Source organism: Oncorhynchus keta, chromosome 35 (assembly GCF_023373465.1).
Source record: "Oncorhynchus keta strain PuntledgeMale-10-30-2019 chromosome 35, Oket_V2, whole genome shotgun sequence".
In the NCBI taxonomy this organism is placed as follows: Eukaryota; Metazoa; Chordata; class Actinopteri; order Salmoniformes; family Salmonidae; genus Oncorhynchus; species Oncorhynchus keta.
This window is the reverse complement of record NC_068455.1, coordinates 65729918-65749684: the sequence shown is the minus strand read 5'-3', so window position 1 is coordinate 65749684 and position 19767 is coordinate 65729918. Positions and strand designations below refer to the sequence as shown.

Genomic DNA, 19767 nt, shown 5'->3' with positions numbered 1-19767 from the left:
TACATAGAGAGGAGGAGGAGGGAGAACCAGTCAAGCATAGATACATTGGAGAGGAGGAGGAGGAGGGAGAACCAGTCAAGCATAGATACATTGGAGAGGAGGAGGAGGGAGAACCAGTCTAGTACAGCTCCATTGGAGAGGAGGAGGAGGGAGAACCAGTCTAGTATAGATACATTAGAGATGAGGAGGAGGGAGAAGCAGTCAAGCATAGATACATTAGAGAGGAGGAGGGAGTACCAGTCTAGTATAGATACATTAGAGAGTAAGAGTGCGAACCAGTCTAGTATAGATACATTAGAGAGGAGGTGGAGGGAGAACCAGTCTAGTATAGCTACATTAGAGAGGAGGAGGAGGGAGAACCGGTCTCGTATAGATACATTAGAGAGGAGGAGGAGGGAGAACAAGTCAAGCATAGATACATTAGAGAGGAGGAGGTAGAACCAGTCAAGTACAGCTACATTAGAGAGGAGGATGAGGGAGAAGCAGTGTAGTATAGATACATTAGTGAGGAGGAGGAGGGAGAACACGTCTAGTATAGCTACATTAGAGAGGAGGAGGAGGGAGAACCAGTGTAGTATACATACATTAGAGAGGAGGAGGAGGAGAACAAGTCTAGTATAGCTACATTAGAGAGGAGGAGGAGTACCAGTCTAGTATAGATACATTAGAGAGTAAGAGTGGGAGAACCAGTCTAGTATAGATACATTAGAGAGGAGGAGGAGGGAGAACCAGTGTAGTATAGATACATTAGAGAGGAGGAGGAGGGAGAACAAGTCTAGTATAGCTACATTAGAGAGGAGGAGGGAGTACCAGTCTAGTATAGATACATTAGAGAGTAAGAGTGTGAACCAGTCTAGTATAGATAGATACATTAGAGAGGAGGAGGAGGGAGAACCAGTCTAGTATAGATACATAAGAGAGGAGGACGGGAGAACCAGTCTAGTAATGCTACATTAAAGAGGAGGAGGAGAACAGTCTAGTATAGCTACATTAGAGAGGAGGAGGAGGGAGAACCAGTCTAGCATAGATACATTAGAGAGGAGGAGGAGGGAGAACCAGTCTAGTACAGCTACATTAGAGAGGAGGAGGAGGGAGAACCAGTATAGTAGAGATACATTAGAGAGGAGGAGGAGGGAGAACCAGTCAAGCATAGATACATTGGAGAGGAGGAGGAGGAGAACCAGTCTAGTACAGCTCCATTGGAGAGGAGGAGGAGGGAGAACCAGTCTAGTATAGATACATTAGAGAGAGGAGGAGGGAGAACCAGTGTAGTATAGATACATTAGAGAGGAGGAGGAGGGAGAACAAGTCTAGTATAGCTACATTAGAGAGGAGGAGGGAGTACCAGTCTAGTATAGATACATTAGAGAGTAAGAGGAGAACCAGTCTAGTATAGATACATTAGAGAGGAGGTGGAGGGAGAACCAGTCTAGTATAGCTACATTAGAGAGGAGGAGGAGGGAGAACCAGTCTCGTATAGATACATTAGAGAGGAGGAGGAGGGAGAACAAGTCAAGCATAGATACATTAGAGAGGAGGAGGTAGAACCAGTCAAGTACAGCTACATTAGAGAGGAGGATGAGGGAGAAGCAGTGTAGTATAGATACATTAGTGAGGAGGAGGAGGGAGAACACGTCTAGTATAGCTACATTAGAGAGGAGGAGGAGGGAGAACCAGTGTAGTATACATACATTAGAGAGGAGGAGGAGGGAGAACAAGTCTAGTATAGGTACATTAGAGAGGAGGAGGGAGTACCAGTCTAGTATAGATACATTAGAGAGTAAGAGTGCGAACCAGTCTAGTATAGATACATTAGAGAGGAGGAGGAGGGGAACCAGTGTAGTATAGATACATTAGAGAGGAGGAGGAGGGAGAACAAGTCTAGTATAGCTACATTAGAGAGGAGGAGGAGTACCAGTCTAGTATAGATACATTAGAGAGTAAGAGTGTGAACCAGTCTAGTATAGATACATTAGAGAGGAGGAGGAGGGAGAACCAGTCTAGTATAGATACATAAGAGTGGAGGACGTGCGAGAACCAGTCTAGTAATGCTACATTAAAGGAGGAGGGAGAACACGTCTAGTATAGCTACATTAGAGAGGAGGAGGAGGGAGAACCAGTCTAGTATAGATACATTAGAGAGGAGGAGTGAGGATCAGTCTAGTAAATCTACATTAGAGAGGAGGAGGAGGGAGAACCAGTCAAGCATAGATACATTAGAGAGGAGGAGGAGGGAGAACCAGTCTAGTACAGCTACATTAGAGAGGAGGAGGAGGGAGAACCAGTATAATAGAGATACATTAGAGAGGAGGAGGAGGGAGAACCAGTCTAGTACAGCTACATTAGAGAGGAGGAGGAGGGAGAACCAGTATAGTAGAGATACATTAGAGAGGAGGAGGAGGGAGAACAAGTCTAGTATAGCTACATTTGAATGGAGGAGTGAGAACCAGTCTAGTATAGATACATTAGAGAGTAAGAGTGCGAACCAGTCTAGTATAGATACATTGGAGAGGAGGAGGAGGGAGAACAAGTCTAGTATAGCTACATTAGAGAGGAGGAGGGAGAACCAGTATAGTATAGATACATTAGAGAGGAGGAGGAGGGAGAACAAGTCTAGTATAGCTACAATAGAGAGGAGGAGGGAGAACCAGTCTAGTAATGCTACATTAAAGAGGAGGAGGGAGAACCAGTCTAGTATAGATACATTAGAGAGGAGGAGGAGGGAGAACCAGTCAAGCATAGATACATTAGAGAGGAGGAGGAGGGAGAACAAGTCTAGTATAGCTACATTAGAGAGGAGGAGGGAGTACCAGTCTAGTATAGATACATTAGAGATGAGGAGGAGGGAGAAGCAGTCAAGCATAGATACATTAGAGAGGAGGAGGGAGTACCAGTCTAGTATAGATACATTAGAGAGTAAGAGTGAGAACCAGTCTAGTATAGATACATTAGAGAGGAGGTGGAGGGAGAACCAGTCTAGTATAGCTACATTAGAGAGGAGGAGGAGGGAGAACCAGTCTCGTATAGATACATTAGAGAGGAGGAGGAGGGAGAACAAGTCAAGCATAGATACATTAGAGAGGAGGAGGTAGAACCAGTCAAGTACAGCTACATTAGAGAGGAGGAGGAGGGAGAACCAGTGTAGTATACATACATTAGAGAGGAGGAGGAGGGAGAACAAGTCTAGTATAGCTACATTAGAGAGGAGGAGGGAGTACCAGTCTAGTATAGATACATTAGAGAGTAAGAGTGCGAACCAGTCTAGTATAGATACATTAGAGAGGAGGAGGAGGGAGAACCAGTGTAGTATAGATACATTAGAGAGGATGAGGAGGAGAACAAGTCTAGTATAGCTACATTAGAGAGGAGGAGGGAGTACCAGTCTAGTATAGATACATTAGAGAGTAAGAGTGTGAACCAGTCTAGTATAGATAGATACATTAGAGAGGAGGAGGAGGGAGAACCAGTCTAGTATATATACATAAGAGAGGAGGACGGGAGAACCAGTCTAGTAATGCTACATTAGAGAGGAGGAGGAGGGAGAACCAGTATAGTAGAGATACATTAGAGAGGAGGAGGAGGGAGAACCAGTCAAGCATAGATACATTGGAGAGGAGGAGGAGGGAGAACCAGTCTAGTACAGCTCCATTGGAGAGGAGGAGGAGGGAGAACCAGTCTAGTATAGATACATTAGAGAGCAGGAGGAGGGAGAACCAGTCTAGTATAGATACATTAGAGAGGAAGAGTGCGAACCAGTCTAGTATAGATACATTAGAGAGGAGGTGGAGGGAGAACCAGTCTAGTATAGCTACATAATAGAGGAGGAGGAGGGAGAACCAGTCTCGTATAGATACATTAGAGAGGAGGAGGAGGGAGAACAAGTCAAGCATAGATACATTAGAGAGGAGGAGGTAGAACCAGTCAAGTACAGCTACATTAGAGAGGAGGATGAGGGAGAACCAGTCTAGTATAGATACATTAGAGAGTAAGAGTGTGAACCAGTCTAGTATAGATACATTAGAGAGGAGGAGGAGGGAGAACCAGTCTAGTATAGATACATTAGAGAGTAAGAGTGTGAACCAGTCTAGTATAGATACATTAGAGAGGAGGACGGCGAGAACCAGTCTAGTAATGCTACATTAAAGAGGAGGAGGGAGAACACGTCTAGTATTGCTACATTAGAGAGGAGGAGGAGGGAGAACCAGTCTAGTATAGATACATTAGAGAGGAGGAGTGAGGATCAGTCTAGTAAATCTACATTAGAGAGGAGGAGGAGGGAGAACCAGTCAAGCATAGATACATTCGAGAGGAGGAGGTGGGAGAACCAGTCTAGTACAGCTACATTAGAGAGGAGAAGGAGGGAGAACCAGTATAGTAGAGATACATTAGAGAGGAGGAGGAGAGAGAACCAGTCAAGTATAGATACATTAGAGAGGAGGATTGAGGATCAGTCTAGTAAAGCAACATTAGAGAGGAGGAGGAGGGAGAACCAGTCTACTAGTATAGATACATTAGAGAGGAGGAGGCAGAACCAGTGTAGTATAGATACATTAGAGAGGAGGAGGAGGGAGAACTAGTGTAGTATAGATACATTAGAAAGGAGGAGTGAGAACCAGTCTAGTATAGATACATTAGAGAGGAGGAGGAGGGAGAACCAGTCAAGCATAGATACATTAGAGAGGAGGAGGAGGGAGAACAAGTCTAGTATAGCTACATTAGAGAGGAGGAGGGAGTACCAGTCTAGTATAGATACATTAGAGAGTAAGAGTGCGAACCAGTCTAGTATAGATACATTAGAGAGGAGGAGGAGGGAGAACCAGTGTAGTATAGATACATTAGAGAGGAGGAGGAGGGAGAACAAGTCTAGTATAGCTACATTAGAGAGGAGGAGGGAGTACCAGTCTAGTATAGATACATTAGAGAGTAAGAGTGTGAACCAGTCTAGTATAGATACATTAGAGAGGAGGAGGAGGGAGAACCAGTCTAGTATAGATACATAAGAGAGGAGGACGTGCGAGAACCAGTCTAGTAATGCTACATTAAAGAGGAGGAGGGAGAACACGTCTAGTATAGCTACATTAGAGAGGAGGAGGAGGGAGAACCAGTCTAGTATACATACATTAGAGAGGAGGAGGAGGGAGAACCAGTCTAGTACAGCTACATTAGAGAGGAGGAGGAGGGAGAACCAGTATAGTAGAGATACATTAGAGAGGAGGAGGAGGGAGAACCAGTCAAGCATAGATACATTAGAGAGGAGGAGGAGGGAGAACCAGTCTAGTACAGCTACATTAGAGAGGAGGAGGGAGAACCAGTATAGTAGAGATACATTAGAGAGGAGGAGGAGGGAGAACAAGTCTAGTATAGCTACATTTGAATGGAGGAGTGAGAACCAGTCTAGTATAGATACATTAGAGAGTAAGAGTGCGAACCAGTCTAGTATAGATACATTAGAGAGGAGGAGGAGGGAGAACCAGTCTAGTATAGCTACATTAGAGAAGAGGAGGAGGGAGTACCAGTGTAGTATACATACATTAGAGAGGAGGAGGAGGGAGAACAAGTCTAGTATAGCTACAATAGAGAGGAGGAGGGAGAACCAGTCTAGTAATGCTACATTAGAGAGGAGGAGGGAGTACCAGTGTAGTATAGATACATTAGAGAGTAAGAGTGCGAACCAGTCTAGTATAGATACATTAGAGAGGAGGAGGAGGGAGAACACGTCTAGTATAGCTACAATAGAGAGGAGGAGGGAGAACCAGTCTAGTAATGCTACATTAAAGAGGAGGAGGAGGGAGAACCAGTCAAGCATAGATACATTGGAGAGGAGGAGGAGGGAGAACCAGTCAAGTACAGCTACATTAGAGAGGAGGATGAGGGAGAAGCAGTGTAGTATAGATACATTAGTGAGGAGGAGGAGGGAGAACACGTCTAGTATAGCTACATTAGAGAGGAGGAGGAGGGAGAACCAGTGTAGTATACATACATTAGAGAGGAGGAGGAGGGAGAACCAGTCAAGCATAGATACATTAGAGAGGAGGAGGAGGAGAACAAGTCAAGCATAGATACATTAGAGAGGAGGAGGTAGAACCAGTCAAGTACAGCTACATTAGAGAGGAGGATGAGGGAGAAGCAGTGTAGTATAGATACATTAGTGAGGAGGAGGAGGGAGAACACGTCTAGTATAGCTACATTAGAGAGGAGGAGGGAGAACCAGTGTAGTATACATACATTAGAGAGGAGGAGGAGGGAGAACAAGTCTAGTATAGCTACATTAGAGAGGAGGAGGGAGTACCAGTCTAGTATAGATACATTAGAGAGTAAGAGTGCGAACCAGTCTAGTATAGATACATTAGAGAGGAGGAGGAGGGAGAACCAGTGTAGTATAGATACATTAGAGAGGATGAGGAGGGAGAACAAGTCTAGTATAGCTACATTAGAGAGGAGGAGGGAGTACCAGTCTAGTATAGATACATTAGAGAGGAGGAGGGAGTACCAGTCTAGTATAGATACATTAGAGAGTAAGAGTGTGAACCAGTCTAGTATAGATACATTAGAGAGGAGGAGGAGGGAGAACCAGTCTAGTATAGATACATAAGAGAGGAGGACGTGCGAGAACCAGTCTAGTAATGCTACATTAAAGAGGAGGAGGGAGAACACGTCTAGTATAGATACATTAGAGAGGAGGAGGAGGGAGAACCAGTCTAGTATAGATACATTAGAGAGGAGGAGTGAGGATCAGTCTAGTAAATCTACACTAGAGAGGAGGAGGAGGGAGAACCAGTCAAGCATAGATACATTAGAGAGGAGGAGGAGGGAGAACCAGTCTAGTACAGCTACATTAGAGAGGAGGAGGAGGGAGAACCAGTCTAGTATAGATACATAAGAGAGGAGGACGTGCGAGAACCAGTCTAGTAATGCTACATTAAAGAGGAGGAGGGAGAACACGTCTAGTATAGCTACATTAGAGAGGAGGAGGAGGGAGAACCAGTCAAGCATAGATACATTAGAGAGGAGGAGGAGGGAGAACCAGTCTAGTACAGCTACATTAGAGAGGAGGAGGAGGGAGAACCAGTATAGTAGAGATACATTAGAGAGGAGGAGGAGGGAGAACCAGTCAAGCATAGATACATTAGAGAGGAGGAGGAGGGAGAACCAGTCTAGTACAGCTACATTAGAGAGGAGGAGGAGGGAGAACCAGTATAGTAGAGATACATTAGAGAGGAGGAGGAGGGAGAACAAGTCTAGTATAGCTACATTTGAATAGAGGAGTGAGAACCAGTCTAGTATAGATACATTAGAGAGTAAGAGTGCGAACCAGTCTAGTATAGATACATTAGAGAGGAGGAGGAGGGAGAACCAGTCTAGTATATCTACATTAGAGAGGAGGAGGAGGGAGAAGCAGTGTAGTATAGATACATTAGTGAGGAGGAGGAGGGAGAACAAGTCTAGTATAGCTACAATAGAGAGGAGGAGGGAGAACCAGTCTAGTAATGCTACATTAAAGAGGAGGAGGAGAACCAGTCTAGTATAGATACATTATAGAGGAGGAGGAGGTAGAACCAGTCTAGTATAGCTACATTAGAGAGGAGGAGGGAGTACCAGTCTAGTATAGATACATTAGAGAGTAAGAGTGCGAACCAGTCTAGTATAGATACATTAGAGAGGAGGAGGAGGGAGAACCAGTGTAGTATAGATAAATTAGAGAGGATGAGGAGGGAGAACAAGTCTAGTTTAGCTACATTAGAGAGGAGGAGGGAGTACCAGTCTAGTATAGATACATTAGAGAGGAGGAGGGAGTACCAGTCTAGTATAGATACATTAGAGAGTAAGAGTGTGAACCAGTCTAGTATAGATACATTAGAGAGGAGGAGGAGGGAGAACCAGTCTAGTATAGATACATAAGAGAGGAGGACGTGCGAGAACCAGTCTAGTAATGCTACATTAAAGAGGAGGAGGGAGAACACGTCTAGTATAGATACATTAGAGAGGAGGAGGAGGGAGAACCAGTCTAGTATAGATACATTAGAGAGGAGGAGTGAGGATCAGTCTAGTAAATCTACACTAGAGAGGAGGAGGAGGGAGAACCAGTCAAGCATAGATACATTAGAGAGGAGGAGGAGGGAGAACCAGTCTAGTACAGCTACATTAGAGAGGAGGAGGAGGGAGAACCAGTCTAGTATAGATACATAAGAGAGGAGGACGTGCGAGAACCAGTCTAGTAATGCTACGTTAAAGAGGAGGAGGGAGAACCAGTCAAGCATAGATACATTAGAGAGGAGGAGGAGGGAGAACCAGACTAGTACAGCTACATTAGAGAGGAGGAGGAGGGAGAACCAGTATAGTAGAGATACATTAGAGAGGAGGAGGAGGGAGAACCAGTCAAGCATAGATACATTAGAGAGGAGGAGGAGGGAGAACCAGTCTAGTACAGCTACATTAGAGAGGAGGAGGAGGGAGAACCAGTATAGTAGAGATACATTAGAGAGGAGGAGGAGGGAGAACAAGTCTAGTATAGCTACATTTGAATAGAGGAGTGAGAACCAGTCTAGTATAGATACATTAGAGAGTAAGAGTGCGAACCAGTCTAGTATAGATACATTAGAGAGGAGGAGGAGGGAGAACCAGTCTAGTATATCTACATTAGAGAGGAGGAGGAGGGAGAAGCAGTGTAGTATAGATACATTAGTGAGGAGGAGGAGGGAGAACAAGTCTAGTATAGCTACAATAGAGAGGAGGAGGGAGAACCAGTCTAGTAATGCTACATTAAAGAGGAGGAGGGAGAACCAGTCTAGTATAGATACATTATAGAGGAGGAGGAGGGAGAACCAGTCAAGCATAGATACATTGGAGAGGTTGAGGAGGGAGAACCAGTCTAGTACAGCTCAATTGGAGAGGAGGAGGAGGGAGAACCAGTCTAGTATAGATACATTAGAGAGGAGGAGGAGGGAGAACAAGTCTAGTATAGCTACATTAGAGAGGAGGAGGGAGTACCAGTCTAGTATAGATACATTAGAGAGTAAGAGTGCGAACCAGTCTAGTATAGATACATTAGAGAGGAGGAGGAGGGAGAACAAGTCTAGTATAGCTACAATAGAGAGGAGGAGGGAGAACCAGTCTAGTAATGCTACATTAAAGAGGAGGAGGGAGAACCAGTCTAGCATAGATACATTAGAGAGGAGGAGGAGGGAGAACCAGTCAAGCATAGATACATTAGAGAGGAGGAGGGAGAACCAGTCTAGTACAGCTCCATTGGAGAGGAGGAGGAGGGAGAACCAGTCTAGTATAGATACATTAGAGAGGAGGAGGGAGTACCAGTCTAGTATAGATACATTAGAGAGTAAGAGTGCGAACCAGTCTAGTATAGATACATTAGAGAGGAGGAGGAGGGAGAACAAGTCTAGTATAGCTACAATAGAGAGGAGGAGGGAGAACCAGTCTAGTAATGCTACATTAAAGAGGAGGAGGGAGAACCAGTCTAGCATAGATACATTAGAGAGGAGGAGGAGGGAGAACCAGTCAAGCATAGATACATTGGAGAGGAGGAGGAGGGAGAACCAGTATAGTAGAGATACATTAGAGAGGAGGAGGAGGGAGAACAAGTCAAGCATAGATACATTAGAGAGGAGGAGGTAGAACCAGTCAAGTACAGCTACATTAGAGAGGAGGATGAGGGAGAAGCAGTGTAGTATAGATACATTAGTGAGGAGGAGGAGGGAGAACACGTCTAGTATAGCTACATTAGAGAGGAGGAGGAGGGAGAACCAGTGTAGTATACATACATTAGAGAGGAGGAGGAGGGAGAACAAGTCTAGTATAGCTACATTAGAGAGGAGGAGGGAGTACCAGTCTAGTATAGATACATTAGAGAGTAAGAGTGCGAACCAGTCTAGTATAGATACATTAGAGAGGAGGTGGAGGGAGAACCAGTCTAGTATAGCTACATTAGAGAGGAGGAGGAGGGAGAACCAGTCTCGTATAGATACATTAGAGAGGAGGAGGAGGGAGAACAAGTCAAGCATAGATACATTAGAGAGGAGGAGGTAGAACCAGTCAAGTACAGCTACATTAGAGAGGAGGATGAGGGAGAAGCAGTGTAGTATAGATACATTAGTGAGGAGGAGGAGGGAGAACACGTCTAGTATAGCTACATTAGAGAGGAGGAGGAGGGAGAACCAGTGTAGTATACATACATTAGAGAGGAGGAGGAGGGAGAACAAGTCTAGTATAGCTACATTAGAGAGGAGGAGGGAGTACCAGTCTAGTATAGATACATTAGAGAGTAAGAGTGCGAACCAGTCTAGTATAGATACATTAGAGAGGAGGAGGAGGGAGAACAAGTCTAGTATAGCTACAATAGAGAGGAGGAGGGAGAACCAGTCTAGTAATGCTACATTAAAGAGGAGGAGGGAGAACCAGTCTAGCATAGATACATTAGAGAGGAGGAGGAGGGAGAACCAGTCAAGCATAGATACATTGGAGAGGAGGAGGAGGGAGAACCAGTATAGTAGAGATACATTAGAGAGGAGGAGGAGGAGAACAAGTCAAGCATAGATACATTAGAGAGGAGGAGGTAGAACCAGTCAAGTACAGCTACATTAGAGAGGAGGATGAGGGAGAAGCAGTGTAGTATAGATACATTAGTGAGGAGGAGGAGGGAGAACACGTCTAGTATAGCTACATTAGAGAGGAGGAGGAGGGAGAACCAGTGTAGTATACATACATTAGAGAGGAGGAGGAGGGAGAACAAGTCTAGTATAGCTACATTAGAGAGGAGGAGGAGTACCAGTCTAGTATAGATACATTAGAGAGTAAGAGTGCGAACCAGTCTAGTATAGATACATTAGAGAGGAGGTGGAGGGAGAACCAGTCTAGTATAGCTACATTAGAGAGGAGGAGGAGGGAGAACCAGTCTCGTATAGATACATTAGAGAGGAGGAGGAGGGAGAACAAGTCAAGCATAGATACATTAGAGAGGAGGAGGTAGAACCAGTCAAGTACAGCTACATTAGAGAGGAGGATGAGGGAGAAGCAGTGTAGTATAGATACATTAGTGAGGAGGAGGAGGGAGAACACGTCTAGTATAGCTACATTAGAGAGGAGGAGGAGGGAGAACCAGTGTAGTATACATACATTAGAGAGGAGGAGGAGGGAGAACAAGTCTAGTATAGGTACATTAGAGAGGAGGAGGAGGGAGAACCAGTCTAGTATAGATACATTAGAGAGTAAGAGTGCGAACCAGTCTAGTATAGATACATTAGAGAGGAGGAGGGGGGAACCAGTGTAGTATAGATACATTAGAGAGGAGGAGGAGGGAGAACAAATCTAGTATAGCTACATTAGAGAGGAGGAGGGAGTACCAGTCTAGTATAGATACATTAGAGAGTAAGAGTGTGAACCAGTCTAGTATAGATACATTAGAGAGGAGGAGGAGGGAGAACCAGTCTAGTATAGATACATAAGAGAGGAGGGGAGAACCAGTCTAGTAATGTTACATTAAAGAGGAGGAGGGAGAACACGTCTAGTATAGCTACATTAGAGAGGAGGAGGAGGGAGAACCAGTCTAGTATAGATACATTAGAGAGGAGGAGTGAGGATCAGTCTAGTAAATCTACATTAGAGAGGAGGAGGAGGGAGAACCAGTCAAGCATAGATACATTAGAGAGGAGGAGGAGGGAGAACCAGTCTAGTACAGCTACATTAGAGAGGAGGAGGAGGGAGAACCAGTATAATAGAGATACATTAGAGAGGAGGAGGAGGGAGAACCAGTCTAGTATAGATACATTAGAGAGGAGGAGGAGGGAGAACCAGTCTAGTACAGCTACATTAGAGAGGAGGAGGAGGGAGAACCAGTATAGTAGAGATACATTAGAGAGGAGGAGGAGGGAGAACAAGTCTAGTATAGCTACATTAGAGAGGAGGAGGAGGGAGAACCAGTGTAGTATACATACATTAGAGAGGAGGAGGAGGGAGAACAAGTCTAGTATAGCTACATTAGAGAGGAGGAGGGAGTACCAGTCTAGTATAGATATATTGGAGAGGAGGAGGAGTGAGAACCAGTCTAGTATAGATACATTAGAGAGGAGGAGGAGGGGGAACCAGTGTAGTATAGATACATTAGAGGGGAGGAGGGGAGAACAAATCTAGTATAGCTACATTAGAGAGGAGGAGGGAGTACCAGTCTAGTATAGATACATTAGAGAGTAAGAGTGTGAACCAGTCTAGTATAGATACATTAGAGAGGAGGAGGAGGGAGAACCAGTCTAGTATAGATACATAAGAGAGGAGGACGGCGAGAACCAGTCTAGTAATGCTACATTAAAGAGGAGGAGGGAGAACACGTCTAGTATAGCTACATTAGAGAGGAGGAGGAGGGAGAACCAGTCTAGTATAGATACATTAGAGAGGAGGAGTGAGGATCAGTCTAGTAAATCTACATTAGAGAGGAGGAGGAGGGAGAACCAGTCAAGCATAGATACATTAGAGAGGAGGAGGAGGGAGAACCAGTCTAGTACAGCTACATTAGAGAGGAGGAGGAGGGAGAACCAGTATAATAGAGATACATTAGAGAGGAGGAGGAGGGAGAACCAGTCTAGTACAGCTACATTAGAGAGGAGGAGGAGGGAGAACCAGTATAGTAGAGATACATTAGAGAGGAGGAGGAGGGAGAACAAGTCTAGTATAGATACATTAGAGAGGAGGAGGAGGGAGAACCAGTCTAGTATATCTACATTAGAGAGTAAGAGTGCGAACCAGTCTAGTATAGATACATTAGAGAGGAGGAGGAGGAAGAACAAGTCTAGTATAGCTATAGAGAGGAGGAGGAGGGAGAACCAGTCAAGCATAGATACATTGGAGAGGAGGAGGAGGGAGAACCAGTCTAGTAATGCTACATTAAAGAGGAGGAGGGAGAACCAGTCTAGTATAGATACATTAGAGAGGAGGAGGAGGGAGAACCAGTCAAGCATAGATACATTGGAGAGGAGGAGGAGGAGGGAGAACCAGTCAAGCATAGATACATTGGAGAGGAGGAGGAGGGAGAACCAGTCTAGTACAGCTCCATTGGAGAGGAGGAGGAGGGAGAACCAGTCTAGTATAGATACATTAGAGATGAGGAGGAGGAGAAGCAGTCAAGCATAGATACATTAGAGAGGAGGAGGTAGAACCAGTCAAGTACAGCTACATTAGAGAGGAGGATGAGGGAGAAGCAGTGTAGTATAGATACATTAGTGAGGAGGAGGAGGGAGAACACGTCTAGTATAGCTACATTAGAGAGGAGGAGGGAGTACCAGTCTAGTATAGATACATTAGAGAGTAAGAGTGCGAACCAGTCTAGTATAGATACATTAGAGAGGAGGAGGAGGGAGAACCAGTGTAGTATAGATACATTAGAGAGGAGGAGGAGGGAGAACAAGTCTAGTATAGCTACATTAGAGAGGAGGAGGGAGTACCAGTCTAGTATAGATACATTAGAGAGTAAGAGTGTGAACCAGTCTAGTATAGATAGATACATTAGAGAGGAGGAGGAGGGAGAACCAGTCTAGTATAGATACATAAGAGAGGAGGACGTGCGAGAACCAGTCTAGTAATGCTACATTAAAGAGGAGGAGGGAGAACACGTCTAGTATAGCTACATTAGAGAGGAGGAGGAGGGAGAACCAGTCAAGCATAGATACATTAGAGAGGAGGAGGGAGAACCAGTCTAGTACAGCTACATTAGAGAGGAGGAGGAGGGAGAACCAGTATAGTAGAGATACATTAGAGAGGAGGAGGAGGGAGAACCAGTCAAGCATAGATACATTGGAGAGGAGGAGGAGGGAGAACCAGTCTAGTACAGCTCCATTGGAGAGGAGGAGGAGGGAGAACCAGTCTAGTATAGATACATTAGAGAGCAGGAGGAGGGAGAACCAGTGTAGTATAGATACATTAGAGAGGAGGAGGAGGGAGAACAAGTCTAGTATAGCTACATTAGAGAGGAGGAGGGAGTACCAGTCTAGTATAGATACATTAGAGAGTAAGAGTGCGAACCAGTCTAGTATAGATACATTAGAGAGGAGGTGGAGGGAGAACCAGTCTAGTATAGCTACATTAGAGAGGAGGAGGAGGGAGAACCAGTCTCGTATAGATACATTAGAGAGGAGGAGGAGGGAGAACAAGTCAAGCATAGATACATTAGAGAGGAGGAGGTAGAACCAGTCAAGTACAGCTACATTAGAGAGGAGGATGAGGGAGAAGCAGTGTAGTATAGATACATTAGTGAGGAGGAGGAGGGAGAACACGTCTAGTATAGCTACATTAGAGAGGAGGAGGAGGGAGAACCAGTCTAGTATAGATACATTAGAGAGGAGGAGGAGGGAGAACAAGTCTAGTATAGCTACATTAGAGAGGAGGAGGGAGTACCAGTCTAGTATAGATACATTAGAGAGTAAGAGTGCGAACCAGTCTAGTATAGATACATTAGAGAGGAGGAGGAGGGGGAACCAGTGTAGTATAGATACATTAGAGAGGAGGAGGAGGGGGAACCAGTGTAGTATAGATACATTAGAGAGGAGGAGGAGGGAGAACAAATCTAGTATAGCTACATTAGAGAGGAGGAGGGAGTACCAGTCTAGTATAGATACATTAGAGAGTAAGAGTGTGAACCAGTCTAGTATAGATACATTAGAGAGGAGGAGGAGGGAGAACCAGTCTAGTATAGATACATAAGAGAGGAGGACGTGCGAGAACCAGTCTAGTAATGCTACATTAAAGAGGAGGAGGGAGAACACGTCTAGTATAGCTACATTAGAGAGGAGGAGGAGGGAGAACCAGTCTAGTATAGATACATTAGAGAGGAGGAGTGAGGATCAGTCTAGTAAATCTACATTAGAGAGGAGGAGGAGGGAGAACCAGTCAAGCATAGATACATTAGAGAGGAGGAGGAGGGAGAACCAGTCTAGTACAGCTACATTAGAGAGGAGGAGGAGGGAGAACCAGTATAATAGAGATACATTAGAGAGGAGGAGGAGGGAGAACCAGTCTAGTATAGATACATTAGAGAGGAGGAGGAGGGAGAACCAGTCTAGTACAGCTACATTAGAGAGGAGGAGGAGGGAGAACCAGTATAGTAGAGATACATTAGAGAGGAGGAGGAGGGAGAACAAGTCTAGTATAGCTACATTTGAATGGAGGAGTGAGAACCAGTCTAGTATAGATACATTAGAGAGTAAGAGTGCGAACCAGTCTAGTATAGATACATTAGAGAGGAGGAGGAGGGAGAACCAGTCTAGTATATCTACATTAGAGAGTAAGAGTGCGAACCAGTCTAGTATAGATACATTAGAGAGGAGGAGGAGGGAGAACAAGTCTAGTATAGCTACAATAGAGAGGAGGAGGGAGAACCAGTCTAGTAATGCTACATTAAAGAGGAGGAGGGAGAACCAGTCTAGTATAGATACATTAGAGAGGAGGACGAGGGAGAACCAGTCAAGCATAGATACATTGGAGAGGAGGAGGAGGGAGAACCAGTCTAGTACAGCTACATTAGAGAGGAGGAGGAGGGAGAACCAGTCTAGTATAGATACATTAGAGATGAGGAGGAGGGAGAACCAGTCTAGTATAGATACATTAGAGAGGAGGAGGGAGAACCAGTGTAGTATAGATACATTAGAAAGGAGGAGGAGGGAGAACCAGTGTAGTATAGATACATTAGAGAGGAGGAGGAGGGAGAATCAGTCAAGCATAGATACATTAGAGAGGAGGAGGTAGAACCAGTCAAGTACAGCTACATTAGAGAGGAGGAGGTGGGAGAACCAGTCTAGTATAGATACATTAGAATGGAGGAGTGAGAACCAGTCTAGTATAGATACATTAGATAGGAGGAGGAGGGAGAACCAGTCCAGTAGAGCTACATTAGAGAGGATGAGGAGGGAGAAGCAGTGTAGTATAGATACATTAGAGAGGAGGAGGAGGGAGAACAAGTCTAGTATAGCTACATTAGAGAGGAGGAGGGAGTACCAGTCTAGTATAGATACATTAGAGAGTAAGAGTGCGAACCAGTCTAGTATAGATACATTAGAGGAGGAGGAGGAGGACAAGTCAAGCATAGATACATTAGATAGGAGGAGGAGGGAGAACCAGTCCAGTAGAGCTACATTAGAGAGGATGAGGAGGGAGAAGCAGTGTAGTATAGATACATTAGAGAGGAGGAGGAGGGAGAACAAGTCTAGTATAGCTACATTAGAGAGGAGGAGGGAGTACCAGTCCAGTATGGATACATTGGAGAGTAAGAGTACGAACCAGTCTAGTATAGATACATTAGAGAGGAGGAGGCAGAACCAGTGTAGTATAGATACATTAGAGAGGAGGAGGAGGGAGAACAAGTCTAGTATAGCTACATTAGAATGGAGGAGTGAGAACCAGTCTAGTATAGATACATTAGAGAGTAAGAGTGTGAACCAGTCTAGTATAGATAGATACATTAGAGAGGAGGAGGAGGGAGAACCAGTCTAGTATATATACATAAGAGAGGAGGACGTGCGAGAACCAGTCTAGTAATGCTACATTAAAGAGGAGGAGGGAGAACACGTCTAGTATAGCTACATTAGAGAGGAGGAGGAGGGAGAACCAGTCAAGCATAGATACATTAGAGAGGAGGAGGGAGAACCAGTCTAGTACAGCTACATTAGAGAGGAGGAGGAGGGAGAACCAGTATAGTAGAGATACATTAGAGAGGAGGAGGAGGGAGAACCAGTCAAGCATAGATACATTGGAGAGGAGGAGGAGGGAGAACCAGTCTAGTACAGCTCCATTGGAGAGGAGGAGGAGGGAGAACCAGTCTAGTATAGATACATTAGAGAGCAGGAGGAGGGAGAACCAGTCTAGTTTAGATACATTAGAGAGTAAGAGTGCGAACCAGTCTAGTATAGATACATTAGAGAGGAGGTGGAGGGAGAACCAGTCTAGTATAGCTACATTAGAGAGGAGGAGGAGGGAGAACCAGTCTCGTATAGATACATTAGAGAGGAGGAGGAGGGAGAAGCAGTCTAGTACAGCTACATTAGAGAGGAGGAGGAGGGAGAACAAGTCACGCATAGATACATTAGAGAGGAGGAGGTAGAACCAGTCTAGTACAGCTCCATTGTAGAGGAGGAGGAGGGAGAACCAGTCTAGTATAGATACATTAGAGATGAGGAGGAGGGAGAAGCAGTCAAGCATAGATACATTAGAGAGGAGGAGGGAGTACCAGTCTAGTATAGATACATTAGAGAGTAAGAGTGAGAACCAGTCTAGTATAGATACATTAGAGAGGAGGAGGAGGGAGAACAAGTCAAGCATAGATACATTAGAGAGGAGGAGGTAGAACCAGTCAAGTACAGCTACATTAGAGAGGAGGAGGAGGGAGAACCAGTGTAGTATAGATACATTAGTGAGGAGGAGGAGGGAGAACACGTCTAGTATAGCTACATTAGAGAGGAGGAGGGAGTACCAGTCTAGTATAGATACATTAGAGAGTAAGAGTGCGAACCAGTCTAGTATAGATACATTAGAGAGGAGGAGGAGGGAGAACCAGTGTAGTATAGATACATTAGAGAGGATGAGGAGGAGAACAAGTCTAGTATAGCTACATTAGAGAGGAGGAGGGAGTACCAGTCTAGTATAGATACATTAGAGAGTAAGAGTGTGAACCAGTCTAGTATAGATAGATACATTAGAGAGGAGGAGGAGGGAGAACCAGTCTAGTATATATACATAAGAGAGGAGGACGTGCGAGAACCAGTCTAGTAATGCTACATTAAAGAGGAGGAGGGAGAACACGTCTAGTATAGCTACATTAGAGAGGAGGAGGAGGGAGAACCAGTCAAGCATAGATACATTAGAGAGGAGGAGGAGGGAGAACCAGTCTAGTATAGCTACATTAGAGAGGAGGAGGGAGAACCAGTCTAGTATAGATACATTAGAGAGGAGGAGGAGGGAGAACCAGTCAAGCATAGATACATTGGAGAGGAGGAGGAGGGAGAACCAGTCTAGTACAGCTCCATTGGAGAGGAGGAGGAGGGAGAACCAGTCTAGTATAGCTACATTAGAGAGGAGGAGGAGGGAGAACCAGTCTAGTATAGATACATTAGAGAGTAAGAGTGCGAACCAGTCTAGTATAGATACATTAGAGAGGAGGAGGAGGGAGAACCAGTCTAGTATAGCTACATTAGAGAGGAGGAGGAGGGAGAACCAGTCTCGTATAGATACATTAGAGAGGAGGAGGAGGGAGAACAAGTCAAGCATAGATACATTAGAGAGGAGGAGGTAGAACCAGTCAAGTACAGCTACATTAGAGAGGAGGATGAGGGAGAAGCAGTGTAGTATAGATACATTAGTGAGGAGGAGGAGGGAGAACACGTCTAGTATAGCTACATTAGAGAGGAGGAGGAGGGAGAACCAGTGTAGTATACATACATTAGAGAGGAGGAGGAGGGAGAACAAGTCTAGTATAGCTACATTAGAGAGGAGGAGGGAGTACCAGTCTAGTATAGATACATTAGAGAGTAAGAGTGCGAACCAGTCTAGTATAGATACATTAGAGAGGAGGAGGAGGGAGAACCAGTGTAGTATAGATACATTAGAGAGGATGAGGAGGGAGAACAAGTCTAGTATAGCTACATTAGAGAGGAGGAGGGAGTACCAGTCTAGTATAGATACATTAGAGAGTAAGAGTGTGAACCAGTCTAGTATAGATAGATACATTAGAGAGGAGGAGGGAGAACCAGTCTAGTATAGATACATAAGAGAGGAGGACGTGCGAGAACCAGTCTAGTAATGCTACATTAAAGAGGAGGAGGGAGAACACGTCTAGTATAGCTACATTAGAGAGGAGGAGGAGGGAGAACCAGTCAAGCATAGATACATTAGAGAGGAGGAGGAGGGAGAACCAGTCTAGTACAGCTACATTAGAGAGGAGGAGGAGGGAGAACCAGTATAGTAGAGATACATTAGAGAGGAGGAGGAGGGAGAACCAGTCAAGCATAGATACATTAGAGAGGAGGAGGAGGGAGAACCAGTCTAGTACAGCTACATTAGAGAGGAGGAGAGGGAGAACCAGTATAGTCGAGATACATTAGAGAGGAGGAGGAGGGAGAACAAGTCTAGTATAGCTACATTTGAATGGAGGAGTGAGAACCAGTCTAGTATAGATACATTAGAGAGTAAGAGTGCGAACCAGTCTAGTATAGATACATTAGAGAGGAGGAGGAGGGAGAACCAGTCTAGTATATCTACATTAGAGAGGAGGAGGAGGGAGAAGCAGTGTAGTATAGATACATTAGTGAGGAGGAGGAGGGAGAACACGTCTAGTATAGCTACAATAGAGAGGAGGAGGGAGAACCAGTCTAGTAATGCTACATTAAAGAGGAGGAGGGAGAATCAGTCTAGTATAGATACATTATAGAGGAGGAGGAGGGAGAACCAGTCAAGCATAGATACATTGGAGAGGAGGAGGAGGGAGAACCAGTCTAGTACAGCTCAATTGGAGAGGAGGAGGAGGGAGAACCAGTCTAGTATAGATACATTAGAGAGGAGGAGGAGGGAGAACAAGTCTAGTATAGCTACATTAGAGAGGAGGAGGGAGTACCAGTCTAGTATAGATACATTAGAGAGTAAGAGTGCCAACCAGTCTAGTATAGATACATTAGAGAGGAGGAGGAGGGAGAACAAGTCTAGTATAGCTACAATAGAGAGGAGGAGGGAGAACCAGTCTAGTAATGCTACATTAAAGAGGAGGAGGGAGAACCAGTCTAGCAT

At 44.8% G+C, this 19767-nt stretch overlaps 1 protein-coding gene and 1 long non-coding RNA gene across 3 annotated transcripts in view; one reads left to right on the top strand and one right to left on the bottom strand.

Annotated features, from left to right (window-relative positions):
• The window catches only part of LOC118368854 (lysine-specific demethylase 6B-like), a 253417-nt gene that overhangs the window by 93847 nt on the left and 139803 nt on the right, over positions 1 to 19767 (bottom strand). The window lies entirely within an intron of this gene.
• LOC127916070 (uncharacterized) lies at positions 104 to 6626 on the top strand. The gene is made up of 3 exons (XR_008093291.1): positions 104 to 305; positions 3002 to 3088; positions 6079 to 6626. It is a non-coding gene; the product is annotated as an uncharacterized LOC127916070 (long non-coding RNA).